Raw genomic sequence first — 8,815 nt, 5'->3', positions numbered from 1 at the left:
GAAATATATTTATGTTTGTGGTTGTAATGTGACAAAATATGGAAAAGTTCAAGGGGTATGAATACTTTTGCAAACCACTGTAGCTGCTTCTGACATTTGAAATGCTATTGCAGTTGTACTATCAGCAAAAATGTGTGCATCAAAACTGCAACATGCAGGACTTCCTTGTTTTCTTCTGGATCTGTGGCTCAGTCCCGCCCCCGTCCTTTTTTTGTCCAATGGGAGCAATGATCGTCAGCCTGATGACTTTGTTTACAAGTTATAGTTCATTTGCAAAAAAGCACAATGTGAATGCAAACCGCATCAAACGGAAAAAAAAAGTCCATTTTTGGTCCGGACCAAACAATTGGACCAAAGGACTTTCCTGGTCTGACTACACCCTAAGTTGACCAGAGACCGCTCCAAAAGCAGGAAGCGGACTATACCGCATGACATTCTGAGTAATAACAGTAATAAATTTACTTATATGGTGTAAATACCTCGCTGGACGACTGTATAAGGTGAACATCATGACTGTGGAGCTGGACGAGCTCCTACTGGATTAACACGGAGCTTCCTCAGCCGCCTTGTGTGCAAAACAACATTCTCCGTGGTTCCGCCTCATCTTTCTGTCATGCTGAGCTCATTGTTGAAGACTATTTGTTTAGCACATTTGCCAAAAACAAAAAATAAACCATATAACCACTAAAATGTAACGTTACTATTGTTTGTTTACATTTGTGAAGAAGGAAGTTGCCTCCATGTCGTCTTCTGTGGTTTTCGTGTTGATTTCTTTAGTGGTTCTTTGTGCAGCGCCCCCACAGGTGAGGGCAGGAACAGGTTGTTCACAGGGTTTAGTTCAGTTGAGAAAGTGCAGTGTGAATTCAAAGTGCCCCAACAGAAAATACAAACAAAGCTTGCAGTTTTGGTCCCCAGTCGAACCGAGTCAACCGGACTATCAGGTGTGARTAYGACCTCACTCCACACCTCCTCTGGATCCATGATGCCGACTTTAATAACAAAAACTGGTCGTGGGCTGCTTGCCTGATTATTTATTTAACGAGAGGCAGTTCATGTTTATGGTTGTATCACAGAACTGTTTTGCAAAAGAGGCTTTAGTCTGTTTGACAACTTGTGTTGCAGAGAACCAGACCAGTCTCTGATGGAAATCTACAGCAAGACAGCCTCACTATAAATATTAACAGGAAATCATTTACGCATTCTTCTGTGAAGCTTCACTACAACACAAACAGGCAGTGATGACAGCTTTTCACAAGAATGCATCTGTGTTAAATTGTGCGTAATCACTATTGTCAAGGTTAACCAACCCAGATGGGACTCGAACCCACAATCCTCAGCTCCGGAGACTGATACCTTATCCATTAGGCCACTGGGTCTTGAAGAAATGGAAAAGTGCTGCAATATGTTTGGGTGCATAATATTGTACAAAATGGTTTAATAAGCTGGAGCTCATCACTGGAGATCAGGGGTGTGGCCTAAACTCTGACTGAGACACCTGAGTTTAACAGTAAACAGGTATAGTCAAATAAAGTGTATTTTAAAGCAGCATTTTATTGTTAAAGGGGACAAATCATGAAAAGTCCACTTTTTTAGCCGTTAAATGCGTTTTGTTGTGTACTTGGAGTATCTAGTGCAGAAAAATATAATTAAATTTCTCCCGGTGCTGCGTAGATATCTTTGTATTTTGTTTGGGTCATATTTTTTCAACCCTGAACTTACCAACTACAATTTGGTGGTCTTCATTCTCCTCTGGTTCTGGGTCAGACTCTGGCTCCAACATGTAAGGCTGGATGGACAAGTCTTCCCTTTTTGACATCTTTTAATTAATTTGAAAAAAAAAAACCAACATTTCTGTGCTGCTATATAGACGTAAACCCCTCTATCAAGGACCGCTCTGGAAGCTGGAGGGGGGTGGGGTGTGAAGCGCCTCATTTGGATTTAAAGAGACAGCCTCAAAACGAGTTGATCTGAGGCACACTTCAGAAAATGGGTGAAGTCAAGTCAAATTATCTTTAATATCCCCATGGGGCAATTTGTGTTACAGCTGACAGGAAAAAAAACATTAATTAACTATAAATACAATAAAAACCATAAAAACTATCATGGTACAGGCATATCTACAACATTTCTATTAACAAACACTCAACAAGAAGTATTTAAAAGGACAATAACTGCAGGTAAGAATGAATTCTTAAATCTGTTGGTTTCTTATGCTGAAAGAGGGGCTTGTGGAGTTACAATAACGAGCCATTTAGACCAAAGCAATGCAAATCCACTTGAAGGATTTAAATGTGAAAAAGAAGGATTTAAAAGCACCACATGTCTCCTTTTAATGGGACCTCTTTAGAGTGGCAGATAGCCTGAGTGTTTTATGAAAAACTCTTGCTGATTTTTTAAACTAAGGTCACGCTGACTGCTGTCTGTTGCAGGTAAGACACTGACTACTCACAGGTACATTAAACATTTTATGTACAAAAATTATAAACCTACACTCTTCACAAACAAAATGTGCATGCCAACAGCTGTTTAGTGTCAGYGTTGTTCTGTTCAACAAAAACACAACAAATCACACCAACTTGTCCTGATTTGAAGGTGAAAGGCTTTTAAAGCAAAAAAGTTAAACAAACATTTTTAGATGGACTCTGCTAAGCAGCAAAGGAAGTGGGCAGGTTTCCAAATATGAACACATTATCGCTGAAAAGGTTTCAAACCATTTGTCATACATGTGTGTATTTGCATCACCAGACCTGCTATAAAAAGGACCGTGGAGAATTCAAGCTCACTTGCCTGGTTAACGCTTTAAGCAGGGTGTGATTAGTGTCTCAGTGACAGCTGCAGCAGCACATTCATCACCGGTGAAAAGAAGATGTGGCATTAATGAATAATGCTGCTCTAATCAGAAATGTATGTCATCTCACCTTAAGCATAATTAAACAAACTCATGCACCGCATCTTAATCATGTCTCCGATAACATCTAATATTCATCCGTCATGTTCCATCAGGGCAGTTGATTCAGCATATTACGTTTGTACAACTAAACTATTCCTGAAGCTCGCACCTGTTCTGCACGACTAGGATCATATCAATGTCTTTCAGTGTAAAACACTAGTCTGTAAGAATACATGTGCTCTGGGAATTAAAAAAGTCAGCAACAAAAGCCTGATCTGCAATGCTTTCAGTTCTTTTTGTGCTCTTTCTTAAACCGTCAGCCTTGAATCAAAGTCTTGAAAGTTACATTATTTAAAAAGGAGGAAAAACTGACAGCTTGCCAGGTATTCAACGTGAAGGTAAAATAGGTGCTTGATTTAAGGCGGAAGAAATGGAAATTTCTGCGTCTGATCATAGAGGGTACAACGAGCAACAGAGAGCAGATTTTTCTACCTGACATTTCAATGGTGGCGGTCAGGAAAAAGAGTTGTTAAAGAGAAGAGGGGAAGAAATATTTCCTTGAAGGTCATGTCCTTAGGAAATTTGAGATGTTTACTTTKAACACACAAAGCTCTCGGTGACCAAGCTTCAGCTGACTAAAAATCATATTCTTAATTGTTTTCTTTCTTTCTTTCAGTGATTTTTGGTCAACCGTATCTCAGAAACGGCTGCACCGACCAACATGAAATCAACAAAATTGCTTATAACTCAAAAACTGTTAAACACAGGAGCTTCAGGTCTATTTTGATGYTGTATTGCTCTGATGAAGGGCTATTCATCAGGCCCACCAACGAGCACCCCCCAACCCAAAACATTAAATCTGTTCTGTGAGATGTGGTACAGTGGTGCTATGCAGTATCTGTTTATGTGCTATCAGAATGCAGGTTTACTCGTGGTTCCTATGGTTTTTAACATGAGAGGCGGATATATCTTATGTAGACACATCTTCCATTTTCTATCCTCCAAGCTGACACCGCTTTTAAGACTCTTTAAGACTTTCCTTTTTGATGAATCCTATAGTTAGAGTTGGCTTTGATTTTCTGAGATATCCCTTAGTTAAAGTGCCTGTGACATGCACATTCTTCAAATACAAAAAAAGTCAAAGAAAACATCTTTATATTTAAGAAAGTTGGAATAAYACACACGATTTTACCCATTTTGTCCCATGACTGGCATRTTTCGTTTGAACCTGGCTCAGCCAAAGTGAAACAGGAAGTGACATCAAAGGGGAACTCTTCAACAAAGAAAACTCTCTGGTCTTTGTTTATTGAAACAATACTRTTTGAACTCTGACTCTTCATCTCTCTGATAATAACTCAAAATATCTTAAGAAACATCAGATTCTTCTCTACAGTCTGGGTTGTTGGCTGTTGTAGCGATGCTCTATTCACAGGCAGACATTCCCCTTTGACATCACTTCCTGTTACTTCACATGCAAATATCTCAACAACTGTTCATCTCAGCGACATGAAATTTATTTTGTAATATTTTATCAATGTCCWCTTTCTAAAAACGTATTCATATGTATTACAAAAATTTGAYGCCACAGGCACTTTAAGCTGCTGCTCTGGGACTTTAATGAAACCTAAGAAAGCAATCATTTGATGAACATCTACAACTGATCAATCCAATCCCAAAGAACCTCCAACTGACCTGAACTCATGTCTCTTTCACTCGTCGTGTGTTCCACGTTCAACAACTCACACCTTACCTCTTTGTTAGCAACAGACGACAAAAATTTTAGACACAAACTAGAAACCAGCAGAGGGTAATGTTCCTGAAACCAGTCAAGTGTTGAAAACTAACACCCGAAGTTATGCATATTGATTAGGTCCTGAAGGTGAAATCAGTTGAATATGAAAACGGAGAGGTGCAGTGACGGCTGYTGCAACAAGAACAGAAAAGCATCTGAAGACATTTCAGTACAAAGAGCTGTGCTGTAATGACAGGATATGTAAATAAACCAACAGGATGCATTAGTGTCAGTCTGAGAAGGAACGATACACCGCGGTGATGGACTGTTTGTGGTGTGAAAATCTGTGCAACCACACGTGGGTCATTTTCAAGTCATGCCCTTCCTAGACGGCCTTATTGTCCTCTGCAAAAACACCTTCCAGACTTATTTATGGGGACATTTCATCCACTACATTAACCTGCTTCATTTTTGTAAATCGTCCTGTTACAAAGGGCTTACCCTCCACTTAAACGTCAGCGACTCTCTTCAATTATTGTTTCAATTGTTAGAAATTATGCACTGCAGCTATCAGCAGGATTCAAGCTTCTGTTTGAAACCCTTTATTTCAATCTACGATGTTACGAAACCTGTAATCTGTAATCATGGCAACGACGAAGCTTTTGTGTCTTTAATAAAGAGCCCCTGCAGTCCAGGTGCAACCTGATCGATGTTTGTGTGGAAGTCAAAAGGGACAGACGGTGTTTGCGGCAACACTTTTTTTTTCCTGGAAAGCCGTCTCTGGCTTCCCAGCATCCACCTCAGCGGTGAAGAGAGGGGCACCTCTTCATGTTTCCTGCTGAAATTCAATGTGCCAGCATCAGTTACCAGAGAGGCGCTTTATAGCTTTTCACTTGTGACGATGAGGTAACCACCAACACAAACAGGAGGCGGACACCRCACGAAACCTGACACCGCAGTGAAAGCGCATGAAAACGATGCAGAGACGGGCATTTTTTGTGGAAGGATACATATATTTTAAAAAAAAAAGTGCCACTTGGAACCGCAGCAGCAAGCAAATGGACCCCCTCGCACAAATGTGTACATGTGCTGAAAAGCCGTGTCCCAATCACAGCTCTGCTGAGCTCAGAAGCATTTATTATTAACGCAGGAAATCATAGGAGGCTTTTAATTGGAGACGCTCTTGTGGATGTCTCCAAGGTAAGCGGGGTGCTGTCACTGTCGATCTGCAAACTTCCTCAGCTCGGAGAAAATCTGCGGGACGTCACACTTTCATGTGTACCTCCTGTTGACTGTGGAGGATGTAATTTGAATCTGACGTTCTCCTCTCGCCGCAGCCTCTGATTAGCAGCCCTGACTCCCAGGCTGGAGCATGCTAATTCAGGAACGGCAGTCTGGGAATCACCACAATTAGTGTCAGGTATGGAAGAGTAAACGGCATAATATGCAAATGACAGGAAGCATCCTCTTGACTGTCAATCACCAGAAATTGGATCAAATTAAGTTCCAGCTTTCCTTGAAGGAATGCTTGTCACCCACCACCTTTAACGCTGATCATATTATGATTAGGAGAAATGGAGTTTGGGCTGTTTTGGTTAAATGTTCTAAACGTGACACGTCAAACTCAACGCCTGCGGCAGTGACTTTGTTAGGTGACAAAGTTTTTTTATTGCTCATTTTAATATAAATACAGAGCTTAAATCAATTGTAAACTTTAAAATTATGCAACAAAACAAACTARTTTAAAAAGGTGAAAGGTAATGCTTACCCCTGAGCAATTTAGTTGAGTAGCTCTGTAATATTGTCTCCAATTAAACTGCTTAAAGCCATAGTGCACGTTGAATGTTTTACCTGCAAAAACATTGTTTCTATGCAGAAAATACCATGTAGAGCTCAGGTATTGTTAGCGGTTCTCATACGTAGCAATGCAAACATGTCAACCCCTATGATGAGGCTCAAAAATCTGTAATTTACGCAAAAAAAAACTGTATTCATCACACTGGGGGGTGGGGGGGGCACTGTGGAGATGACATCACCTGCAGCTCAAAGCAGGAGGAAATGAGGACAGGAGAACTTATTTATAGCGGCAGAGCGGGTTGGAAGATAGTTATTTATTGGTTTTTAACGTCTTGAAGGCTCTGACATGTGAAATAAATTTGAAACTGTGTTTTAAAAGAAATCTGTGAGATTGCTCTATACGTCCATAATATATGCCTGCAAAGTGAGGGGAAATCCTTGTAAATTACAGACAATCTGTACAACTTGACATGTATGGCAATGAGACGAGGCACATTTTGCATTTAGTCAAAGTTAAACAAAAAGTCAAAGTAACTGCAACTGATCCTTTGAGTGAAAACTACCATATTTATTCAAGTATAATACGTAAAATTAAATCCATAAAATCATCCATAAAGTTGGGGGGTAGTACTATACTCGGATAAATATTTTTACTTATGTATTTTAACTGAAATATCGGCTTCATTCAMAAAATGCATGAGTCCTTAAATGAGACCGCGTCGTAAAAAGCAGTTGTGACGACCTTATCTGTGACACTGCTCCGTGCTTCAGAGCGAGATAATAACAGATCCAGGCAGGCGACATGATGTGAAAAAAAAAGGGGGGGAAAATAGTCCTGCACCTTTTTGATAATGAACTAATCCCATTAGTGTGTGACCAGGCCGCTCCTTGAACAACAACAAACACATGTTCATCTGTAATGGCTGCCGTCTACCAGTGTTCTGAAAAGGTTTGTATCACTGAAAAAAGTTTCCCCACCAGAGGGGGCGCTCGCGAGTAGGAAGTAATCTGCCTTTCCCCCACAAGATGGCCCAAATCTCATGTGAAGTCTCTGACTTTTGTGTTGGYGCCTCCTGGTGGACTATGTATAAAATGCCAGAATTCATATGATGCTGCTACAGCTGATATATATTTGTTGTCAAAATACCTTTTAGTACATATGTTGTTAAAATAAAATGAACAGTCCAATAATCATTTTATTGATATGTATAAAAACTGCAAAGGCTGAAAAATCTTGAAGTCTGTATGAAATTGGACGTAGTTTGAGGATTAAATTTTTTATGCTTTTTAAGCTCAAAAGAGGTGGGGTCGTATTATACATGAGATCATATTATTCACGAATATATGTGGTAGTTTGACTCCCTGGAAGTGACATTATACACGGTGAAATGCAGTATTGTGGTTTATGAGATATTTTAACATAACATGCAAAAGAACACAGATGTGAGCAAAAGCATGCAATAAGTCAGTATTACTGCCAGTAAAGTGTTGTCAGGTCGGCTGACAGGAAGGGAAAACTTGTCTGGAAGTCTAGAAGTAGAGACTTGTGTCGAATGATGCTGGACTGATGTTCAGACAGGACGTCAGCTGATGGGAGTAAATGGAATGCCAGGACACTCCACACCTTTCAAAGTGCAATTCTGTGTCCTGTCACACATTTCCCTCCTCCAAACTTTGTTTTACCTTCCAGCRTGTTTCCCTAATGACGAGCCCCACCTGACCATCATTACGCAGCGCTCTTTCTGCGTGAACTCAAAGTGCATTTCATTAAAATCAGGTCCCTCAGACTTTCTTTTTTATCAAGTGTAGCACAAAGGCAGCATTCAGCAGGGAGGCTAATTTCACACATCTCACATGAAGAGTGGAGAATACCTCATTAAAAAGGCCTGAAACTACCTGATGTTCTCTGGGTTTTGGGCATCTGAACCCTCTCTGGGTGTTCCACAGACCTGCCGGTCGATCGCGGCGTTCTGGCAGGCGTGAGGATCTGTAAGTCCCTCTTGTTTGTCACATATTGACCCACTTTTGCCTGACAGCTCGCAAATCACAGTCGTCAGTCCATGTGTGTGTGTGTGTGTGTGTGTGTGTGTGTGTGTGTGTGTGTGTGTGTGTGTGTGTTTACAAACCCTCCAGCAGCACCTTTTCCTTTTCGGAGCTCCCCAAGAGGATTCCGGGGCTTTACCTCATTTGCACTCATCACGTCGACTTGGGAGTGGACTGACAGGCTCATTTTCCCCACTCTGCATGAAGCTGCTCAGCAGCAATACCCAGGAACAAGCAGGCACCCAGAGTGGTTTTATAATTAGCTGCTTGCTCTCTGCCACTAATGTAAAGGGAACAAGAGCCTTCCTTTGAGTGTGTGTGTGTGTGTGTGTGTGTGTGTGTGTGTGTGTGTG

The 8,815-nt window shown here is 40.8% G+C and overlaps 1 non-coding gene across 1 annotated transcript; it reads right to left on the bottom strand.

Moving 5' to 3' along the window:
* Positions 1-1,303: 1,303 nt before the first annotated feature.
* Positions 1,304-1,376, bottom strand: trnar-ccg (transfer RNA arginine (anticodon CCG)). Its single transcript has one exon. It is a non-coding gene; the product is annotated as a tRNA-Arg (tRNA).
* Between the last annotated feature and the right edge of the window lie 7,439 nt (positions 1,377-8,815).

Source organism: Austrofundulus limnaeus, unplaced genomic scaffold, assembly GCF_001266775.1.
Source record: "Austrofundulus limnaeus strain Quisiro unplaced genomic scaffold, Austrofundulus_limnaeus-1.0 Scaffold33, whole genome shotgun sequence".
Lineage (NCBI taxonomy): Eukaryota > Metazoa > Chordata > Actinopteri > Cyprinodontiformes > Rivulidae > Austrofundulus > Austrofundulus limnaeus.
This window is presented reverse-complemented; position numbering and strand designations above follow the sequence as displayed.